This window comes from Dromiciops gliroides, chromosome 3 (assembly GCF_019393635.1).
Source record: "Dromiciops gliroides isolate mDroGli1 chromosome 3, mDroGli1.pri, whole genome shotgun sequence".
In the NCBI taxonomy this organism is placed as follows: domain Eukaryota; kingdom Metazoa; phylum Chordata; class Mammalia; order Microbiotheria; family Microbiotheriidae; genus Dromiciops; species Dromiciops gliroides.
In genome coordinates this window covers 639,472,879-639,495,377 of record NC_057863.1, presented here as the reverse complement: position 1 = coordinate 639,495,377, position 22,499 = coordinate 639,472,879, and the positions used below count along the sequence as shown (strand labels likewise).

Below are 22,499 nucleotides of genomic sequence, written 5' to 3'. Positions count from 1 at the left end.
CCCTAAAACTCCTCTTTATGTTTTATTTGGTGCGCATTGTGTTTCGATGTACTCCTTTTCTGTACAATTTTCTAAAGATGCACTGGGAGGAGTTGGTCTTAAAGGAATAGGGTATAGTGCTTTTGAGCTTTATTAGATTAGTATAAATACCACCAAAGCCCTAGGTTCGGGCTCTTTGGGTCCCAAGCCTAAGACTGGCTTTATTGTGAGACAGGTACCCTCTCTCAATAAACCTATCTTATTACAGCTTGGAGACTTTGCCACTTCTTTTTCTTCGTCAGACTTAGAAATTTTCGTGACACCAGACAACAACAAGTGTTTTGTTTTGGTTTATATCGCATCTTATCAACCTTACAAATAGCATTTGTGCCCATTTCAAATATGGCCTCAGATTTTTGTCTATCACCCACTGTTTTCATAAGAATCACACCTTTTGCCAAGATACTATTAGAAGTCCCCTCACCCCGTTCTCTAGAGCTAAGGCCCAGCAAGCAAGCTGTGCCCTGAGCTTAGTATAACAACAATCCTCTGCGCTCACCTTCCGGATGAACTGCAACCAAATCACAGAACTAAATCTCTGAGCTTGGGCGAACGCCTACATACCTAGATGTGAAGCCCTGCTATGAACAGACTTTTTGTCACTAGACAACCTTGCCTCCCTGTTGCTGCTGTGCCTCACCACTGCTGCTCCTCTAGACTGTGTCACTCTGTCTAGCCATAAGTATATAAATCAAGGTTCTGCCACACTAAAGCGGGTCCCCCCAGTAGGGGTGGGGCCCTGGCACGTGTCGATAGCCCCTCATTACTCCCAAGTCATTTCCCTCACTCTGAAATTAAACTTGTTTGATTCCTGACTCTCCTGTCTCTACCCTGCTCTGTTCAGCTCTGATCATCCACAGGTTAGAGGCTGGTTTGGTCCGGTTGACACTTTATATTAATTTTCTTTTTACTAACCAAAATTGTGCCCGTGTAACTTACCAAAATGTATCAACTTAAGATTTCATTTTGTGTTTTGCCCGTGGAACATCCATCCTCTGCATGGAAAAGTCATCAGCCACAGACTTGGATTCCATTGCCTTGGCGTTGCTTTTTCATTGTGGATTTATCTTGATGGAAGTGTTCCCCATTCTCAAAACTGACATTATCTTGGTTTTCTGAGAGGAAAAAAAAAATGTACAAGAAATGGATCTTGTGTTAGCTCTTATACCTTCTTTTATAACAGTGGCTTACTGATAAACATCTAACAAGTGGCTCTCCAGGTGGTGGAAGGGAAGGTGTACAGGACATGCTTTGAAGCTGAATTTGCATTACTAACATTCTCTATATCACTTTCTTTGTTTTGTAGGGCAATGAGGTTTAAGTGACTTGCCCAGGGTCACATAGCTAGTAAGTGTCAAGTGTCTGAGGCCAGATTTGAACTCAGGTCCTCCTGAATCCAGGACCGGTGCTCTATCCACTGCAGCGCCACCTAGCTGCCCCTCTGTGTCAGTTTTTAAGTATAGACAATCAGCAAAACAATAAATCAAGCCCTGATTTGTAGGGTCTGTGAACTTTGAAAGTATTAATGTTCATTTAACAATCAGCTGACTCCAACACACCCTTTCTTGATTGCTTTTGAAAAAAACACCAATGATTTCTTGGTAATTTCTTGCCTGTTAGAAAGTAGATTTGTATGTTGCACAAGCCTTGGGTTAATCCTTGATATATTTGTTAAACAAAACCAGCAATCTGTTGAATGGCCTATTCTTTTCTCTCCAAATCCTGGGAACCACAACTTCCACGGGATATGATCCACGCATCCATCTAGTTAGTGGCCTAATACAAACCACAGAGCACAAGTAAGGGGTCCAAGCCTTACCCTGAGCACCTATTTTATAATTGAACTAGAATGCATATGCTTGCCTCACCATGGGAGTAACATTTCATCTCTGAGATTTAAAATTCAGCTCCTCAAATACCTAGTGAAAACCACTCACTGACTGGCACACTTAGGAGGCATATTGAGATGAAGTAAAGAAGAGCAGCGTACTTGAGGAAACAATGAGTAACCATGGTGACGTTTGCCTGATGACACCCAGCACACAACAGATCCAAAAGTAGGCTCCATGGTGAGAGTTTCACTGTGTGGCTGAACATATGTGAATGTGCAATGTGGCCCCTGTGATCTCAGGCAAGTCACGTCTCTCATCTATAAAAATGAGAGGCATGACCAGACAGCTTCTACAGTCCCTATCTCCTAACTGAATATGCTTTCTCCCAAGTTACCTTCCCATACTGCACATAAGCTAAGACTTCACCAAGCACATAAGAATAAGCCAATTAGAGACTTCCTTTGTCTCTGCCTCTTCCCTCCCCACCAACTAAACTAAACTTTGTTCATAATGCATAATTCAGGGGGGCAGCTAGGTGGCGCAGTAGATAGAGCACCGGCCCTGGATTCAGGAAGACCTGAGTTCAAATCCGACCTCAGACACTTGACACTTACTAGAGGTGTGACCTTGGGCAAGTCACTTAACCCCAATTGCCCCGCAAAAAAAAATCAAAACATAATGCACAATTCATATCAAAATTAACATGTTACTCAGTAGCAGTAGGTGATATGGAAATTGTTTGCGTTTTTAAATTTAGCATCAAAGTTGCATTCAAAACATTAAGAATCTCTGAAAGTTAACATGTATTGAACAATATAGGGAGAATATTAGTTGTGTGTGGTGAGAGTTCTCTAAACGTTTTGAGGTTCTGAGGTCAGTCCTCACGTGATAGAGCAACCATCGTTGGGTTTCTAAGAGAGAATAGGATGCAAGGAGATGGACTGATCCGAAACCACAGGGATCTCACTTGGCTGGGCAAGCAGCCCTGCTGGGAGGAAGCTAAAAGCACTGTCTGGAGGGGGGAGCTGGCCCACATGCCAGGGGAGGGTGGTTCTTGTGGCTTCTTTGCCGTTGCTTCACCGCTACTCCCTGCCAGTTCCTGGCACTCCCAGGCCTAAGCAGGGAAGGGGGGGGGGTGTGAAACAGTTTGGTAAAGACAATGGCTGGAGGCCTGGGGAGACAATGACCTCAAATGGTCAGAGAAAGAGATATCTGAGCTCTCCTGCCAGGCTCAGCCAGAGGCCACTGAGCTCACATTTGATATCAATGATCCTGCTTTGGTTTAGAAAAGAAAATGTCCACATTCTCTTAGTGCCGCAGGCCTTCTGAGGGATCCACCAGGCCGGGGATCCTCACCTAGCATCTGTGGGGAGGTAGGGCCCGACCAGGATTGGACCTGGGTCCTGCGAGTGAGATTTTCCCCAGTCCTTAGATACATGATTTAACTACGGTAATAATCAGTACTTAGACTACCAACTGTGATTTAATATATTTAGGTATTTTTCAGTAGCTTAATCAAATAATAATGGAGTAAGTAAGACAGATCCTAGTAAGGCAAATTCCAATGCCATATGACCACCGAGTCTAGACACCGTTTAACAGACATTCATCTATTCCTCTAGCCGTCATCTGGTTCCACCTCAGTGGTCAGCAACTAAGTGACCGGCGACCCAAGCTGGCAGACTTTAGCAAGTAGAGAGGCATCTATTTAAGTGGAAGAGGGGAAACCCAAGGGGCTAGCCAGTTCTGATGGTAAGCTGGTGCTCATGTACCACCAGGGGCGTATTCCATTGTGGGAGGAGTTTGTCCAAAAATAGTATTGTATGAATACTCTTAAGCCTTGTATGGGGCATAAACACCATCTCCTGGCTCTGCTCGGGGTCTTCAGGTCCTAGACCTGAGACCGGCTTTATTGTGAGACAGGTACCCTCTCCCAATAAACCTGTTTTCTAAGGCTTGGAGACTTCGCTGTTTCTTTTTCTTCATCGGACTTAGAAATTTTTGTGACGGTCCCAGTGGGGGCAGAATGAATGAGCAAGAGAGTAACCACCCCAGGACACTCAGGTATCCTTTGGGAAGAGCATAGCTATCTTCTTGGGAACAGTGGCTTTCCTCCCGGATGCCTGAGTTTCACGGATGCTGAGGATTCCAGACCTGCGAGGAGCCTGGCAAAGAGAGCACACAATGGACTGTTCTGGACAAAAAAAGCTGACCTGCCTTCTGCAGCACGGAGCCTGGAGCGAGGCAAAATGGCAGCAGAGCCTTTCCATCCACACTGGGAGCACCCCTCTGGAAAGCAGCCCCTTCCTCCAGCAGCCCCCACTGCCCAATCTAGAGCCTTTTGGACCAAATTGGAAACTCCAATCTCCCTGATGCGTGACGGACGTGACCAGTGACCAGGGGAAGGGACAGAGAGAGAGAAAGAGATTTAGTGTTGGAAAGCCAAGACAGATATCAAGCGGGCTTGTGGGAAAGTGAGACACTGGCCAAAGGCAGAGACTCTGATATGATGGGAGACAGAAAAAAAGAACAAATGTGAAATTATCTTTTCAAGTTAATCGAATTGAATTGGCCATGTTCAGGCATCAGGGCTTGGTGGAGACCATGCCTCTCAGGAGTTATGGGACCTGGGCCTGAATCCGGCCTCTGACACCTGGGCTAGTCCTTTGACCTTGGTCAGTTACAGTTTCCTCATTTGTAAAATAAGGGGGTTGACCAACATCTTACACTTTATACTAAAATAAGGTCAAAATGGATACACAATTTAGACATAAGAGGTGATACCATAGGTAAATTAGGAGAGAAAGGAATAGTCTACCTATCAGATCTTTGGAAAGGAAAACAGTTTTTGACCAGACAAGAGATAGAGTATATTATAAAATGCAAAATGGATGATTTTGATTACATTAAATTTAAAAATTTTTGTACAAACAGAAGCAATGCATCCAAAATTAGAACGGAGGCAGAAAGCTAGGAAACAATTTTTGTGGCCAGTACTTCTGATAAAGGCCTCATCTCTAAAATATATAGGGAACTAAATCAAATTTATAAGAACCCAAGTCATTCCCCAATTGAGAAATGGTCAAAGGATATGAACAGGCAGTTTTCTGATGAAGAAACCAAAGCTATCTATTCCCATATGAAAAAATGCTCTAAATCTCTAATGATTAGAGAGATGCAAATAAAAACAACTCTGAGGTACCACCTGACACCTATCAGACTGGCTAAAATGACAAAAAATGAAAATAATAAATGTTGGAGAAGCTGTGGGAAAATTGGAACACTAATGCATTGTTGGTGGAGCTGTGAACTGATCCAACCATTCTGGAGAGCAATTTGGAATTATGCCCAAAGGGCGATAAAGCTGTGCGTACCCTTTGACCCAGCAATACCACTTTTGGGTCTTTTTCCCAAAGAGATCATGGAAGGGGGAAAGGGACCCACATGTACAAAAATATTTATAGCTGCTCTTTACGTGGTGGCAAAGAATTGGAAGTTGAGGGGGTGCCCATCAATTGGGGAATGGCTGGACAAGTTGTGGTATATGAATACAATGGAATACTATTGTGCTATAAGAAATGATGAGCAGGAAGAGTTCAGAGAAACTTGGAGGGTCCTGTGTGGGCTGATGATGAGTGAGATGAGCAGAACCAGAAGAACATTGTACACAGTATCATCAACATTGAGTGTTGATCTACTGTGATTCTTCTCACCAATGCAATGGCACAGAAGAATTCCAGGGAACTCATGATAGAAGAGGATCTCCAAATCCAGGAAAAAAATAAAAAGAACTGCAGAGTATAGATGCTGAATGAACCATACTATTTCTTTTGTTTTTGATGCTGTTGTTTTTTCTATTTTGAGGTTTTTCATCATTGCTCTGATTTTTTTCTCTTATAACATGACTAATGCAGAAATAGGATTAATGTTATTATGTGTGTGTGTGTATATATATATATATATAACCTATATCAGATTACCTGCTGTCTAGGGGAGGGGGGAGGGAGGGGAGGGAGGGAGAAAAATCAGAAATTGTAAAGCTTGTATAAACAAAAGTTGAGAACTATCTTTACATGTAACGGAAAAAAAATAAAATACTTTATTAATTAAAAAAAAATAAGGGGGTTGACCTAGATGATCCTTATGTACCCTTCCAGTTCTAACTCCACCCAAACAGAAGCTTAACAATGAGTGCCCATGGAACAAATCATGGAAACAACAATTACATGAAAGAAAATGCTAGAGCAGCTAGGTGGCACAGTGGATAAAGCACCAGCCCTGGATTCAGAAGGACCTGAAGTTCAAATCTGGCCTCAGACACTTGACACTTACTAGCTGTGTGACCCTGGGCAAGTCACTTAACCCCAATTGCCCCGAAAAAAGAAAAAAAAAGAAAGAAAATTATAATGATTAGACACAGCTACCTCGAGAAAAAAGTTATATCTAATAACAGACATTCCCTGTCCCACCCCCCAACACCACCTTGTCATGGAGGAAGGGCTTATGTAGTTCAATTGAGCTATGCTGTACAGGGTTACCCAAGATGGAAAGAGGTCATGGTGGAGAGATCTGACAAAAGGTGATCCACTGGAAAAGGAAATGGTAAACCACTCCAGTATCTTTGCCAAGAAATACAATGATCCAAGACAATCCCAAAGGACTATTTTTAAATGTATTTATTTAGTAGATATTTTGTTTATATACTTAAAAAATTTTTTTTGCAGGGCAATGAGGGTTAAGTGACTTCCCCAGGGTCACAAAGCTAGCAAGTGTCAAGTGTCTGAAGCTGGATTTGAACTCAAGTGCTCCTGAATCCAGGGCCAATTCTTTATCCACTGTGCTACCTAGCTGCCCCCTCAATCCCAAAGGACTATTGATGAAACATACTATCCACCTCCAAAGAAAGAACTGATATTGATAGAACACAGACTGAAGCATGTTATTTTCACTTTCTTTCATTTTTTCTTTTATTCAAGTTTTCTTATAAAAATTACTAATATAGTAACGTTTTATATAATCGTACATGTATAACCTATATCTGATTACTTACCACCTCAGGGAGGGGGAGGGGAGGGAGGGAAGGAGGGATAAAAATTGGAACCCAAAACTATAAATAAAAATGTTTATTACTTAAAAAAAAAAAAGTGAAGCAGGGCAGAGACTAAGATAACTCTCTGGTCCTAACAAACACTTTTGGGCAGCTAGGTGGCGCAGTGGATAAAGCACTGGCCCTGCATTCAGGAGAACCTAAGCTCAAATCCAGTCTCAGACACTTGGCACTTACTAGCTGTGTGACCCTGGGCAAGTCACTTAACCCTCATTGCCCCACGATGACGACACCAACAACAACAAGAAAAAGAAAAAACCAAGACCTGGAACTGACTGTGGCTCAGATCATGAGTTTCATACGGCAAAATTCTGACTTAAATTAAAGAAAGAAGGGAAATCATCAGACCATATTAAGTATGACCTAAATAACCTCCCATATGAATATGAAGTGGAAGTGATGAATAGATTTAAAAAATTGGATCTGGTAACTAGAGTGCCTGAAAGTTTGCAATATTATACAGGACACCACAAAAAAACCAAAAAACATTCTAAAGAAAAAGAAGAAGAAGAAAGCAAAATGTCTGTCTGATGAGGCTTTACAAACAAGTGAGGAAAGGAGGAAAGGGAAAGGAGAAAGGGAAAAATATACCCAACAAAATGCAGAATTCCAGAGACTAATAAGGAAAGATAAGAAAGTTTTCTTAAATGAGCACTGAAAAGAAATAGAAGAAAACAATAAATGGGAAAGACAAGAGATTTCTTCAAGAAAATTAGAGCTATCAAAGGAAAGTTTTATGCAAAAAAAAAGCTTGATACGGGCAGGTAGGTGGCACAGTGGACAGAGCATTGGCCCTGGATTCAGGAGGACCTGAGTTCAAATCCGGCCTCAGATACTTGTCACTTACTAGCTGTGTGACCCTGGGCAAGTCACTTAACTCTCACTGCCCCACCAAAAAAAAAGAAAAGAAAAGAAAAAAAGAGCTTGATAAAAGACAAAACTGGTAGGGACTTAACCGAAAAAGACATTAAGAAGAGGTGGCAAGAATATACAAAAGAAAAAAAAAAAAGAAAGATCTTCACATCTCCAATAGCCATGATGGTATGGTTACTGATCTAGAGCCAGATATCCTGGAGAATGAAGTCAAGTGGGCCTTGGGAATCACTGCTAATGATAAGGCTAGTGGAGGTGATGGAATTCCAACTGAGCTGTTTAAAACCCTAAAAGATGATGCTGTTAAAGTGCTGCACTCAATATGCCAAAAAATCTGGAAAACTCTACAGTGGCCACTGGATTGGAAAAGATCAGTTCACATCCCAATTCTAAAGAAGGGCAATACCAAGGAATGTTCAAATTACCAAACAATTGGGCTCACTTCACACTCCAGCAAGGTTATGCTTAAGATTCTGCAAGTTAAGCTCCAGCAACATGTGAACAGAAAATTACCAGAAGAGCAGGCTGATTTTTGAAGAGGCAGAGGAACTAGAGACCAAATTGCCAATATCACTGGATTATGGAGAAAGCAATCGAGTTCCATAAAAACCTCTACCTCTGCTTCACTGACTACACTAAAGCCTTTGACTGTGTGGATCATTACAAAATACGGCAAGTCCTCAAAGAGATGGGAGCACCAGATCATTTTACTTGTCTCTTGAGGAACCTGTAGGAGAGCCAAAAAGCAGCAGTTAGAACCAAATATGGAACAAGTGATTGTTCCATAGATTGGGAAAGGAATATGACAAGGCTGTATATTGCCACCTTATTTATTTAACTTAATACAGAGTACATCATGGGAAATGCCAGGCTGGATGGATCAAAAGCTGGAATTGATATTTCCAGGAGAAATATCAACAATCTTAAATATGCAGATGATAATACTCTGATCATAGAAAGTGAAAAGGAACTAAGAAGCCTCTTGATGAGGGTGAAAGAGGAGAGTGTAAAAGCTGGCTTGAAGTTTAAAACAACCTGAGATCTTGGCAACTGGTCCTATCACTTCCTGGCAAACAGAAGGAGAAGAAATGGAAGTAGTGTCAAATTTTATATTCTTGGGCTCAAAGATCATTGCAGACGGGGACTGCAGCCATGGAATCAAAAGACGTTTGCTCTTGGAAAGAAAGCTATGGCAAATCTGGACGGTGTACTAAAAAGCAGAGACATTGCCTTGCTGACAAAGATGCATATACTCAAAGTTATAGTTTTTCCAATAGCGAGGAAGTTGGACTATAAGGACATCTAACCACTTCAGAAGCAACACTTTCAAGTTGGAGAAGATTTTCAGGAGTTCCTCGGACAGAAAGGAGATCAAATCAGTCAATGCTTATACAAATTAATTCAGGCTATTCACAAATACTGAACCTGAAGCTTAAATACTTTGGCCACATAATGAGAAAACAAGACTCATTGGAAAAGACCCTCGTGTTGGGAAAGATTGAAGACAAAAGGACGGCAGAGGATGAGATGGATAAATAGTGTCATGGAAACAATGAGCATGAGCTTGGCTGCTATGGTCCATGGGGGTAACAAAAAAGTTGGACATGACTGAACAGCAACAGCACCAATAAAGTAATCACAAAAGAAGAGATATTACAAATTAGAGGAGAAATAAACTGGAAACTAAAAAATATAGAAAAATAGAAATGATAAATAAAATTAAAAGCTTTTCCTTGAAAAGAGTAATAAAGTGGATAAACCTTGAGCCAGCGTGATTAAAAAGAGGGCAGAAGGGGCAGCTAGATGGCGCAGTGGAAAGAGCACTGGCCCTGGAGTCAGGAGTACCTGAGTTCAAATCTGGCCTCAGACGCAACACTTACTAGCTGTGTGACCCTGGGCAAGTCACTAAACCCCAATTGCCTCACTTTAAAAAAAAAAAGAGGGCAGAAAGTCAAAGAACAAACAAAATAGCAAATATCAGGTGAAATCATTACAAAAGCAGAAAAAAATAAAAATAATTGTCGGACCCTATTGTGCAGAGTTACATGGTGATAAAACACAATAGAAACAGAACTCTAAATCTATGGTCTGGGAGGGCAGGGACCATTTCGTTTACCTCACTGTGAACTTGTGAGCTTTGAAAAGGTAGAAGAGACCTCAGAAGTCCAACAGCAGATCCCTGAGGAGCTACCCGTTTGACCTGACCCAGCAATAGACTGACTGGGCTTCCAAGGGTCTATATCCTACAAGAAAAGTATAATTCATTCAATCCCTCCATCAGGGAGCCAGCTTGGTAGAAATGTTTTACAGTCATCTCTCTGAGTCTGAGTCCACACTCCCCAAAGACTGAGGGAGGAGGGGAAAAGTAGCGCCAGTGTCAGGGCTGTTGGACTTTGGCTCTTGCTATGCCTTTATAATAAATGTCCCTCTCTAAAAGCTAATTGATGTTAATGAGCTATCGATATGAAGAAGACATCAATAGGTTAAATTATACTGGGCCACTAACCAGTCACAATGCTGCTGAGGAGAATACACCATAATGGGGGCTTGAGCCAAGAGCATTAGAAGAAATGCCTGAACTTCTCAAGGGTACCCCTAGATCCCTGAGGGGGGAAATGTAGGCAAGCTCTGGCGACCCAACTTGCCAGTAGAGTGGAAGCTGGAATAAGAAATCCCAGAGACTAAAAGTGTTATAGTAGAAGGGGGAGGAAGAGGATTAGCATTTGTTAGGCACCTACCAAGTGCCAGGCACTATATTAAGTGCTTTATAAATATTATCTCATTTCATTCTTAAAACAAGCCGGGGGGTGTATGCAATTATTATTCCCATTTTACAGCTGAAGAAATTGAGGCAGACAGAGGTTAAGTGACTTGCCCAGGGTCACACAGCTATAAGTATCTGAGGCTGGATTTGAACTCAGGTCTCCTGACTCCAGGTCCAGCTCTATCTACTGTGGAGCCACCTAGCTGCCAGGAGAACAAAAGATTTTTCAGGAAAGGGGCTGTTTCCTTTTTTGTGTTTTGGTTTTTGGGGTTTTTTGTTTTATTTTGTTTTGTTTTTTTGGTCTTCATGTCCTTAGAACCTAGAGCACAGAGCCAAGCACATTGCATGTGCATTATCATCGCTACCACTAGCCTTTATATGGTGTTTTAAGATTTGTAAAAGGGTTTCCATGCATCTCACTGATGCCCACACCCACCCTGGGAACGAGGCATTATTATTATCCCTATTTAACAGTTGAGGAAACTGAGGCAAATGGAGGCAAGGTGTTCTGCCAGGTTTGCACAATCCAGGTGACAGATAGTATGATTATGACAAATACATGTTGGTTGGATGGGAATGGTAGATGCAAAACAGCATCCTGGGGCCTTTTATGTTTCTCTTGGAAATGAACACCCATTGCCAGGTTGGATCCCATGTGTTTCCTGCCCTTCTGCGCTACTGATATCAGAGACTAATGTAGACAGCGACCTGGCACACACGTCTGATCCTCCTGGCAGAGCAGAAAAGGGCGGCTCACAGGAGGCTAGCGCTTTCTCACGCAGGAACAATCAACAGAGCCCAGCTGCAAGCATCTGTATTCTGGTTGTGGCTTCTCTGCTCCGAAGAGACCCTGCTCTGGGGCATCATTTAAAGACTTTGCTTCCCATACATGGTTTGTGCAGGCTGCTGAGCCGACCCCTTCAGAACAATCCCTCGCCAGCTTTGTGTGCCGCTGTGGTGACCCAGGCTCTAGCTACCTCCCCGCCATCCCCCAGACCTCTGCCGCTAGTTCTCCCCACCTTCCCCCCCCCCCCCGCCACACCCCACCCCTTAACAGGAGCAAATTCCCAGGAAGCACAGTAGGAGACTATTGGCAAGATGATCGATCTGTGATCTCATTGCCCCAAGAGACGTGGAAATGGATAAAGACAGTTTGCCCCGGGCGCAATCAGTGATGGGGAATATAAGATCTCTGCAGCAGCGAGATGAAGAGAGGAGCTCCTAGGAGAGAACGACAATGAAAGTGCTTTTCAAGGGGGAATTTAGGAAGTGTATCCCAGTTCCAGCTTGCCTGTCTCTATTCTCCAGGCTTAAAGATGGCCAGCAAAATGATGGACGGTCCTGTCCAAACATGCAAGGAGGCATCTGTCCAGAACTAGAATAGGAATACCTCGGGGCAGCTAGATGGCGCAGTGGATAGAGCACCGGCCTTGGATTCAGGAGTACCTGAGTTCAAATCCGACCTCAGACACTTAACACTTACTAGCTGTGTGACCTTAGGCAAGTCACTTAACCCCAGTTGCCTCACTAAAAAAAAAAAGAATAGGAATACCTCATGGGCTTCTTAGGGAAAATTCAATTAGGGGATGGGAGGGGTGGGTCAACCTCCCCAACCTTCCAGACAGGCTTCCGGTCCCAGGATAGAGAACTGAAATGTAAAAACCAGGCTAGATCATGGGAACACAGGAACCGATATCTAAGGGCTGGGAGGATCAGCAGAAACTGTCAAATCCCCCCCCCATTTTACAAATCAGGAAGTTGAGGCCCAGAGAAGTCTGTCAAGATACTATTAAGAGACACCCTGTTTTCCAGAGCTAAGGCCCAGCAAGGAAGCCTTGCCCTGAACTTGACATAACCACAATCCTTTGCACTCATCCTCTGGGTGAATTCTGCTGCAAATAAATCCCAGAACGGATGGTTCCTGAACTTGGGCGAGCACCAACAGGCCCAGACAGGAAGCTGTGCTATGAACCTGGCCTCCCTGTTGCTATTGTACCTCACCACCATTGCTCCCCTCTGCTTCATGCGTTGTCTGGCCACAAGTATATAAAGTGAGGTTCTGCCACACTAAAGCGGGTCCCCCCAGCAGGAGCAGAGACCTAGCAGATGTGTCTGACTGAGCTGTTTCCTTCACTTTGAAATTAAACTTCTGTCTGGTTCCTGACCCTCCTGTCTCTAGCCTGCTCTGTTAAGCTCTGGCCATCCACAGGCTAGAGGCCAGTTCGGTCAGAGTTAACAGACAGAAAAAGGAGAATTCTGCTCCAGCACCCTTTCTCCCAGGCTGCCTCAATGCATCCATTAATTTCACATCAGTTATCTCATTTCATCCTTGCAAAAGCCCTTTGGAGTGGGTACTACAGGTATTATCAGCCTCATTGGACAGATGAAGCTCAGGGAAGTGAAAAGATTTATGCAAATACAGGAGGGGGCAGAGTCTGGATTAGAACCCAGGATCTCTGACTCCAGACTGGCTCCTTTTCCCACTGTACCACTTCCATGGAAGGAAAGGGACCAGACTGTATAAAAACAGGGTGAAAGGGGCAGCAGCTAGGTGGCGCAGTGGATAAAGCACCGGCCCTGGATTCAGGAGTACCTGAGTTCAAATCCAGCCTCAGATACTTGACACTTACTAGCTGTGTGACCCTGGGCAAGTCACTTAACCCCCATTGCCCCACAAAGAAAGAAAGAAAGGAAGGAAGGAAGGAAGAAAGAAAGAAAAAAGAAAAACAGAGTGAAGCCTAGGTAAGAGCCCCCGCAGGAGGGCTCATCTCCCTCCACACACCTACCCACTCCTGAGCCAAGCGAGGCTAGTGCGCTTACCCTCTCCCTTGCCACTAGGGGGAGATCTTAGTTCTGGTCATGCATACAGATTACAGAGACTATGTTGAGTGGGCAGCTAAGTGGTGAAGTGGATAAAGCACCAGCCTTGGATTCAGGAGGACCTGAGTTCAAATGTGACCTCAGACACTTGACACTTACCCTGGGCAAGTCAATTAATCTTCATTGCACTGCAACAAAAAATAAATAAATAAAATACAGATACTATGTTGAGTCCTGGGGAAAGAAAATCACTTAAGCTCAAACTTGCTCCAGGTCAAGAGTCTCCCCAAAAGGAAGATTTAGGAAGGTGCTCGATGTCCAGTGGACAGCAGGCAGAAGACCTGTTATTTATTTCCTCCACACAAAAGAAATGCTAAAGGACACAAAAGACTCACGAGTCTGCATTGACAACAACCAAACAAAAAACCCTTAAACAAGAATCAAGAACTTGGAACCACAGTTATGTTCTCCCAGGAGATTGTTAGTCAAAATATCAAAACCTGAAGCATTTTGTGGGATGTGTGGGATGAATCGGCACTGCGCTGCCAAGACCAACCCCTCCAGGACCCTGACTTCTGGCAAAAAGGTCAGGGAACGGGCTCGATCTCTCACTACTGGTCATCTCCAAGAGGGGCTGAGCAGACAGACGCTAGAAGCTCCTGCCAAAGAGCACCAGCAGAAGACCTGGAGGATCCAAACTGTTGAACTCAGAAAACAATCCTCAAAGCTGAAGGCGTCCATCTCCGGATCACACACTCAGTCACTGATACTCAGGAAAGAGACAAAAGAGAAGCGGAAGCCCCAAACCTCGGGCCACCTGGGACTGCTGTCCCACTTCCAGGGAGATACTTAAAGAGACCAAACAACGAGCAGAGGGGAAGAGAGGCAGAAACTGGACCTCCTTTCTGCTAAAATAACTCGGGGCAGCTAGGTGGTGCAGTGGATAAAGCACTGGCCCTGGATTCAGGAGGACCTGAGTTCAAATATGGCCTCAGACACTTGACACTTACTAGCTGTGTGACTTTGGGCGAGTCATTTAACCCTCACTTCTCCGCAAAAAGAAAAAAAAAATGACTCAGTGCTCCCTACCAGAGCATCAGGACCAAGGGACCATCCTGGGTTTACAACATCACCCCAAAGCTCCAGTCCTTTCAGGGTGGAGTTGTGCATGCCCCCAAAGGTTGCCAGGATTGCTCTGCACACATTCCACGGGATGGCCCACAAAGGTCATCTCCACGTACACTCCATAGGGTGCACCCAATGCTCAACACTGTACAACTGTGCAAATACCTGTTTTAGGTCCTTTGGGGCATCCAGGGTTCCTGTCCTCCAGTGGCTTAAAACTGAACTGGGGAGGGGGCATCTAGGTGGTGCAGTGGATAAAGCACCGGCCCTGGATTCAGGAGGACCTGAGTCCAAATCCAGTCGCAGACACTTGACACTTACTAGCTGTGTGACCCTGGGCAAGTCACTTAATCCTCACTGCCCTGCCCCCCCCCCAAAAAAAGAGGGGGGAGATAGAGCAGAAACAACTCATTATTAAACATTCAGCAACTTTTCTCGCATGGTTCTAGATTGCTCATCAGAATGCACAGACCCCATTTTATTCCTGTTTCATTCTGGTACTCAGGATCGCTGAACACAGTATCATCTATCCTGGAACCTTCTGGATCTGAACATCAGCATGGGAGCCTTCCAACTGCAAATGAGCCCTTAAGTGTCCAGCTGTGCACACTTAACACATGCTTCTTTGTAATCAAGTCAGTCTGTTAATCATAAGCATTTATTTTAATTTTTTTTTTTGGCAGGGCAATGGGGGTTAAGTGACTTGCCCAGGGTCATACAGCTAGTAAGTGCCAAGTGTCTGAGGCCGGATTTGAACTCAAGTACGCCTGAATCCAGGGCAGGTGCTTTATCCACTTCGCCACCTAGCTGCCCCCCATAAGCATTTATTAAATGCCTACTATATGCCAAGCATTGTGCTTGGTGATACAAAGATAAAAGAGTCCCTCCCTTCAAAGAACTTGCACTCTAATTGGGGAAACAAGGCAGGATACAGGTGAACACAAAGTAGTTTGGGGAAGGAGGATACCAGCAGCTGGAAGAGGGGGCCAGGATAGTCTTGTCTCTATACCCCCAGTCCATTGTGTCATTGTGAAGGCAGGAAGCACCTGCAAAATCCTCCTTTTCCCCTCCCTCTTTTGTTTGCATCAGGGATATTCTAAGCACATGCAAGGTCCATTTTCAGAAAAGTTTTAAAGAGATGGGAAGCTTGGCATATTGGGTGGGAAGTTGCTGAATGTTTTCTCACTCACATTATTATTATTTTTTTATTTAGAACACTGAGATCTCTCTTCATTCTTCTGGGACATGTTGAAACTTGAGGTCTGAGTGCCTTTCACACTGTGTCACTTCTAGCACAGGTGGCTTTCTATCTGTGGCCAGATCCAGCGGCTCTTCCTGACATCTTCTCAAATGTGGCGTCTATTTCCTCACATTCATCTCTCCAACGGTAAGTGTCCTGCAAGCTTCTATCCTGGCACTTCTTCCCTTTGCTCTCTAGACGCTCTTGATGAGCTCATCAGCTTCTATAGATTCAATTATTCTCTCCCATTCTCTCTCTGTCTCCCTCCCTCTTCTCCTCTCTCTTTTCTCTCCTCTCTCTCCTCTTTCCTTCTCCCGTCTCTCCTCTCCTCTCTCCTCCCTCCTCTCTCTCTCCCTCTCCCTCCCTCCCTCCCTCTCTCTCTCTCTCTCTCTCTCTCCCCCTTTCTCCCTCTTTCCCTCTCCCTCCCCCCTCTCTCTCCCTCTCTCTCTCTCTCTCTCTCTCTCTCTCTCTCTCTCTCTCTCTCTCTCTCTCTCCCTTCCCCCCCTCCCTCTCCCCCCCCCATCCTCTCCTCTCTCTCTCCAGTGCTCAAGATCGCTTGAGATCTCTTCTGACACCGGCCATGCCACACTCAGAAGAGAATTTAGTAGGAATTTGGGAAGAGGCATTTCAGAGCCTGGGCTGCTTCAAAGTTAACTCATCCAAAGCAGAACTTATTATCTTCTTTCTGTCAAACTCTTCTCCCCCCCCCCAACTTCTCAATTGTTGTCAATTATGCTACCATTCTTTCACATTCCCCATGTTGGATTCCTCACTCTCCATTACCCCACACATCAGGCTTTTACCTTCTCTCCTGTGGATTATTGCAATAACTTCTTAATGGGTTTCCATTCCCCAAGTCTCTCCCCCTCTCCTCTCTCCCAATCATTCTGCACACTGTCGCCAAAGTGATATCTGTAAAGCACAGACCTGATCACGTCATTCTCCTCCTCAATAAATTCCAAGAGCTACCTAACCAAGGGCATCTAGGTGGCTCAGCCGATAGAGCACTGGCCCTGGAGTCTGAAAGACCTGAATTCAAATACAGCCTCAGACACTAGCTGTGTGACCCTGGGCAAGTCACTTAACCCTGTTTACCTCAGTTTCCTCATCTGTAAAATGGGTTGGAAAAGGAAATGGCAAACCAGTATCTTCCCCCCCCCAAAAAAAGACCCCAAATGGGGTCACAAAAAGTCTCAACAACAAAAGCTCTAGGATCAAACACAAACTCCTTTGTCATTTAAAACTCTTTACAACCTGGCTCCAATATTCCTTTCCAGGCTTGTTATAGACATTACTGCCCTTCACACTCTATATGTTCCGAACTGGCCTAGCACAGTCTTCACGACGTTGTATTGGCTTTCCCCGCCATACCTGGAATGCGCTCCCTTCTCACTCCTCTAAAGCTCATCCCAAGTTAAATTCTAGCCAAAGCCTTTCATGATGCCCCCAGTGGCAAATGTCTCCTCTCACCAAACTGCTTTGCATATGCACATTTCCTTTCACTTTTTTCTTTGTGCACCAGGTGCCATGCAGTGTGCAAGTTACTTAATAAGCGCTTAATTAATGCTTGGTGATTAAGTAGCTACTGTGTGCAGACGGACCCACGTGCTAGGCGAGGCGCTGCCGGCAGGGGCAGTTTGGCTCAAAGCCGGTCTCCATGGGCTCCTTGCCTCGGCAGCCCCCGCACGCAGCAGCTTGGGAACACTTCCAACGTTATGTAAATTATATGCAAATAAGACCGGGGATTTTCTGCAGATGGGTCGGACCCAATCCCGGCAGGTGGGAGGAAGATAGCTCCCTAGTCCTCTCCTGATTTTCCTCATTCTATTTATTTGTCTTACCTGTACTCATCCCTCCCCGAATGTCGAGCTCACGAGCTTCATCAGGGACTGGCACGCGGATCCCCGGGGAATTTCGAGCACATCCGTCACCATAGCAACCTCCCCGCCCCCTTCCGGAGTTGGGCCTTAGGGAGCCGTAAGTACGCATGCGCTAGATCAAAAGGGAGTCTGCGCAAAACGACTAGCTGGTTGTAAACAGTCTCTTGGCTCCACCCCTCAATCAGGAGGGACTGCCACTTCCGGGGCGATCTCCTGCGCCACCCTCCCTGCCCTTTGCGCCCTCAGTTCTTCACATCGGATGCCACGTCCCCTGCTGACGTTGAGTCGGAGCTACGGAGGTGGCGAATACAGACACTTATGTATAGGGACTGTCACAGGCCTCAAATACCGACTGCCAGGAGTGAAGATGATCACTGCGGAGTAACATGTCATAATGACGTCACTAGCAGGTGTACGGCCCCGAGGGAATGATTGGCCAGAAATTTCGGGGGCGGGGTTTAGCGAGAAAGGCGTTCTTTCTGAAACCCACGGGAATTTCTTTAGACTCCGCCCATGGGGTGGGGCGTGAGGAGTAGGAGAAGGCTCCGCCCCGCATCTGTTTCCTCCGTTTCTCCCCACTCACACTCACCCCACGGTCTTGAGAGGCAACCTCGACCTGGGTTCAAATCCTTCTTAAAACACTGTTTGACCCTAAACAAGTCACTTATCCACTCTGTGCCTCAGTTTCTTCCCTTGTAAAATGAGGGGGTGATGCTCCGTGGCCCCTAAGGATTTCTTCCAGTTCTGGATCTATTATGTAGATGTGTAAAAATCCAATTCAGGGGGCAGCTAGGTGGCGCAGTGGATAAAGCACTGGCCCTGGATTCAGGAGGACCCGAGTTCAAATTCGACCTCAGACACTTGACACTTACTAGCTGTGTGACCCTGGGCAAGTCACTTAACCCTCATTGCCCCACCCCTCACCCCAAAAAATCCAATTCAGCTTTATCTTCTCTCCTCCAAAGAGCTGGTAGATAAAGATTTCCAAAGGTCACCAACAGCCATCCACTATTCAAAGAAATCATATGTGCAGAGTGCTTTGTAAATCTTAAAGCTCTAGGTAAACGTTGGGTGTGGATGGCATCGGCCTGATTGCATCAATGTTTAAGAGCCTCCTCAATGAGATCCATAATTACCTGGCACACCGTAAGCACTTAATAAATGCTTGTTGACTTGACTCAAGAGTTGAACCTACCCATTTCCTGTTGTCAAAACTGTGATTATACACCTGGAGGTGGTCCATCCACACATCTATGGATGAGCTGGATCTAGAGATGAACAGGAGAGTGAACTGGAACATAATGGAAAAGCATTTATTAACACTTGCTGTGTGCATCGTGCCAAGCATCTATCTCAGACTTCAGATACTGCTACTGTAGCTTTAAGAGCCAGAAAAAAGCTAAAAATAGAATGTTGAAAAAAAATGGCAGTTTTTTTAAAAATCAGTAGGAAAAAGTGTTTGATATGAAGAAATTCCCCCTCTGGAATCCGGGAGGGGTGTGTGTGTGTGTGTGTGTGTATGTGTGTGTGTGTGTGTCTGTCTGTCTGTGTATTTTATCTGTGATCCCTGAGGCTCTATGAAGAATCTATGGAGGAGGGGGCAGCTAGGTGGCTCAGTATATAAAGCACTGATTGCGGATTCAGGAGGACCTGAGTTCAAATTCGGCTTCAGACACTTGACACCTACTAGCTGTGTGACCCTGGGCAAGTCACTTAACCCTCATTGCCCCACAAAAAAAAAAAGAAAAAATCTATGGAGGGTACAGAGAGGAAGAAGGTACTCTGGAACTCCTTCCTCATCAGAACAGCCATAAATGACACTCTATTAGAAAGAAACCTGACAAATTGAATTCTCTGAAAGATCTGTGAGTATCCAGCAAATACAGGATATTTTGGAAATTCTGCCCCCTATGATTATCAAAGTGAATTTTCTTTCTTTTTTTTTTAGTGAGGCAATTGGGGTCAAGTGACTTGCCCAGGGTCACACAGCTAGTAAGTGTTAAGTGTCTAAGGCCGGATTTGAACTCAGGTACTCCTGACTTCAGGGCCGGTGCTTTATCCACTGCGCCACCTAGCTGCCCCCAAAGTGAATTTTAAAAGAAAGGACCAATCCCGAAGAGACTCACGAAGGACATGCTTGAAACTTGAATTGTTGTCTCGGATGAATAAAATGACTTGAGACTGAGTTTATCAACAGTGAAGAGGAGTCAACCTCTTATGTCGAGGGTTTGAGGTTACTTCAGTTGTGAAATCGTCCATGGCCAAAATGTTATAGAGATATATGGGTCTTCATGTCTGTTAAATAAATTGTATCTATCCATTAATTTTAGTATTTAATTATTAATGAATAATTACTGCTGGGAAAGTTTTCTCCATTTCATTAAATAAATGATATTTCATGAACAGAAATGGTGGCTCAAGATTGCAAGTTTATTTATGAAAAATACATTATCCAACCAAAGCATAGGTTTACATAGAAGGTAAAAGTGCATAGTAATGATTCAGGTGGCAGGATGACCTGCAGGGTGTGGTGCCCGAGACACCATTGAACCTGGCTACATGTGTGGTATCATGTGTCATTCTTCTGATATCACAGTGGGAATACAAATAGAAGTGAGACAGCCTCTGTTCTTAAAGAGCTCACATTCTAATTGGAAGAGATAACAGACAGAACATTTCATCTGGGAGGCAGATGGAAAGGCTGAGGATTTGTAAATTTTTTTTTCTACACCCATTTCCTAGGTTAGTTAGATGGTAGGTACCTTACATTTTCTTGTGTTTTCTCAGTCTTTTGATTTTATTCAAATATTTCTTGTTCTCTCCTGGACTCTGACTTCTGTTTGTTCCAATTGAATTTTCAGTGAGTCCTCTACCTGGATAATGTTTTCCAACTTTTAGTCCAAGCTATACTCCTTCCAGTTCTTTTCCTTGTTGTTTCACTTACAATTCCATTTTTTTTTTGTCCTTTGCTTCATTTCTTCCTGTCACTCTTGGAGTCCTTATGGCCAAGTAATTTGTGTTTTCTGAGTATCTACTTGTACTTGGTTCTTTTTTGTTTTGTTTTGTTTTGTTTTTGTTTTGTTTTTGCAGGGCAATGAAGGTTAAGTGACTTGCCCAGGGTCGCACAGCTAGTTAAGTGTCAAGTGTCTGAGGCTGGATTTGAACTCTGGTACTCCTGAATCCAAGGCCAGTGCTTTATCTGCTGCGCCAACTAGCTGCCCCTACTTGGTTCTTTTTAAATGAAATTATAGCTATCTTTTGATTTTATATCATTCAAATTTTCCCTGTACCCCTTCTTCCCTTAGAGAAAGTCATCCCTAAAGAGCAAAGAAATATTTAATCATAAAATTATTATTTTCTAGTTATATGTAAAGATAGTTTTCAACATTTGTTTTTATAAGATTTCTAGTTCCAAATTTTTCTCCCTCCATTCCTTCCTTCCCCCCTCCCCAAGAAAGAAAGCAATCTGTGGCAGCTAGATGGCGCAGTGGATAGAGCACCGACCCTGGATTCAGGAGGATCTAAGTTCAAATCTGATCTCAGACACTTGACACTTACTAGCTGTGTGACCCTGGGCAAGTCACTTAACCCCAATTGCCCCTCAAAAAAAAAAGAAAGAAAGCAATCTGATATAGGTTATATATGTATAATCACATTAAACATATTTCTGCATTAGTCATATTGTGAAAGAAGAATCAGAAAAAGGGAAAACCTTAAAAAAGAAAAAAAAGAAGAAGAAAAAACAGAAACAGTATGGTTCAATCTGAATTCTGATTCCAGAATTCTTTTTTTCTGAATGTGGAGAACATTTTCCATCATGAGTCCTTTGGAATTATCTTGGATCATTGTATTGCTGAGAAGAGCCAAGTCTATCACAGTTGATCATCCCACAATGTCATTGATACTGTGTACAATGTTCTCTTGGTTCTGCTCATTTCACTCAACATCAATTTATGCAAGTCTTTTCAGGTTTTTCTGAAATCTGCCTGCTTATTGTTTCTTACAGTACAATAATATTCCATTACATTCATATACCAGAACTTTTTTAGCCATTCCCCAATGGATGGGCATCCCCTCAATTTCCAATTCTTTGCCACCACAAAAATAGCAGCTATAAATATTTTCATACATGTGGGTCATTTTCCCTTTTTTTTGATCTTCTTGGGATATAGACCTAATAGTGGTATTGCTGGGTCAAAGGGTACTCAGAGCTTTATAGCCCTTTGGGCATAGTTCCAAATTGTTCTCCAGAATGGTTGGATCAGTTCACAGCTCCACCAACAATGCATTGGTGTTCCAATTTTTCCACAGTTTCTCCAACATTTATTATTTTTATTTTTTGTCATATTAACCAATCTGAGAGGTGTGCGGTAGTACCTCAGAATTGTTTTAATTCACATTTCTTTAATCAACAGTGATTTAGAGGGGCAGCTAGGTGGCGCAGTGGATAGAACACCCCTGCCCTGGATTCAAGAGTACCTGAGTTCAAATCTGGCCTCAGACACTTAACACTTACTAGCTGTGTGACCCTGGGCAAGTCACTTACCCCCAATTGCCTCACTAAAAAAAAAAATTTAAAAAACAAAACAAAACAAAACAAGTGATTTAGAGCATTCTTTCACATGGCAATAGATAGGTTTGATTTCTTCATCTGAAAACTGCCTGTTCATATCCTCTGATCATTTCTCAATTGGGGAATGACTTGAATTATTATAAATTTGATTTAGTTCCCTATATATTTTAGAAATGAGACCTTTATCAGAAACACTGGCAGTAAAAATTGTTTCCCAGCTTTCTGCTTCTCTTCTAATCTTGACTG

The 22,499-nt window shown here is 43.7% G+C and overlaps 1 protein-coding gene across 2 annotated transcripts in view; it reads right to left on the bottom strand.

The window, feature by feature from the left end:
- The window catches only part of LOC122749441 (Golgi integral membrane protein 4-like), a 50,872-nt gene extending 33,107 nt beyond the window's left edge, over positions 1-17,765 (bottom strand). For both annotated transcript variants that reach the window (XM_043995816.1, XM_043995817.1), the window contains exons 1-2: positions 17,642-17,765; positions 979-1,154 (exon numbers count right to left, since the gene is read on the bottom strand). The gene's annotated coding sequence lies outside the window, so the exon portion shown is untranslated. The remainder of the gene's footprint in view (positions 1-978; positions 1,155-17,641) is intronic.
- Between the last annotated feature and the right edge of the window lie 4,734 nt (positions 17,766-22,499).